Raw genomic sequence first — 1,778 nt, forward strand, 5'->3', positions numbered from 1 at the left:
TTTAAGGCCACAAACACTGGATCCTACATTTCCCATCATGCAACATGTTTTCCATCAGACCGGATGCAAAACGGATGGAAAGACCCTTTAATCAGCTCAAAGGCTCCTTGTTTTTCCCGAGCTCTTGATTTAAAATCCGATCTGTTCATTAAAAGCACATTTCCTGAGGCTTCTTGACGGTTTACCATAAATATAATTGCACGCACGTTCCTGATCCCCAGAGGATGAATCCCTCCTGACTATGAGAGGTCAGTTGTATTGGCACGTTTCTCACGGTGAATTGTAATAACTCGGATGATCCTTTTGATCAAATATTTCATTTGTTTCATACTTTAGTTTCCTATCTCAAATATCAAACACACACATGTAAAGAAGTCCCTTTAACTCCTCATATTCCTATATATTCCTCTCGTGCATTCCTTATGGCGCGCTTACGGACGCCATCTTTTCCTCTGACCTACATTTTCCCGGCTTGACGCTCATCCGTTCATACATGTAACTATGGAGACGAGCGTTGGAGGTGGTGCTGCTGCTGAAGCAGACGTTTGGAAAATGCCCTGAGAACGTTTCCCTGCCGGAGGCTCAGTGCAGCTGCTTATGCTGCGAGAGAGGAGAAGAAGAAGAACACCCACAGCTTGAGAAGGGCTCTCAGCAGCCTCTCGGGGAGGTTTGGATGCAGGTTCAGCTGAACTAAACTACACTGTGACTCAATCACAGGACAGCAGAGGGAGCAACAAGTCCTCATGAATATGTTGCATGAAATCTATCGACTCCTTTGACTAAATGCTCTGACTGATTCCCAGAGTTCCCTCTGGTTGACGGTTACTCAGTGTATATGTATAGGGTATTTTATTGTGAAAGGTATAGAAAGGAAGGAGTGGATCTGGTCTTGCTGCCTTTGTCAAAGTGTAAAGGAATAATAAAGTTTGACGTCAAAGGCCTTCCTGACGTGTTTTTGTTTTATTTACTGATTATTTTATAACGTAGAACAAAACCTTGAATCTCATTAAGCTTGTGTAAACCACATACCTTATTTCAGGCATCTAATCAGAAACCCGTTACATATCGACAAAACTGCTGACTCATTTAAATCATGATTGATTAATAGAATGTCCTGAATGCAGAGAAGCCACCTGTTGTTATGTAAAGTCATACAACGCGTTATTAAACTTGTACTGGAATTATTTCTTGACGGTCAACAGCTGGAGACAGTTCCTTTAGTGGTTTTGCATTTTTTGTTTGCCAACAGATTAAATTGTTGTAAAGGTGTGAGGCTAGCTGTTTCCCTTTACTCCCAGTCTTTATGCTAAGCTAAGCTTAGCTAATCGCCTCTTGGCTTCAGCTTCATACTTAGCGTACAGACGTCAGGGTGACATCGACTCTCGCGCCCTCCCCCTCTCCCTTTCTCTCTCGCTCTCTCTCTCGCTCTCTCTCTCTCTCTCTCTCGCTCCCTCTCCCTTTCTCCCTTTCTCTCTCGCTCTCTCTCTCGCTCCCTCTCCCTTTCTCCCTCTCCATTTCTCTCTCGCTCTTTCTCTCACTCTCTCGCGCTCTCGCCCTTTCTCCCTCTCCCTTTCTCTCTCGCTCTCTCTCTCTCGCTCTCTCTCTCACTCTCTCGCACTCTCGCTCCCTCTCCCTTTCTCTCTCGCTCTCTCTCTCGCTCCCTCTCCCTTTCTCTCTCGCTCTCTCTCTCGCTCCCTCTCCCTTTCTCTCTCGCTCTCTCTGTCGCTCCCTCTCCCTTTCTCTCTCGCTCTCTCTCTTGCTCCCTCTCTCGTTCCCTC

This window comes from Melanostigma gelatinosum (assembly GCF_949748355.1).
Source record: "Melanostigma gelatinosum genome assembly, chromosome: 17".
Classification (NCBI taxonomy): domain Eukaryota; kingdom Metazoa; phylum Chordata; class Actinopteri; order Perciformes; family Zoarcidae; genus Melanostigma; species Melanostigma gelatinosum.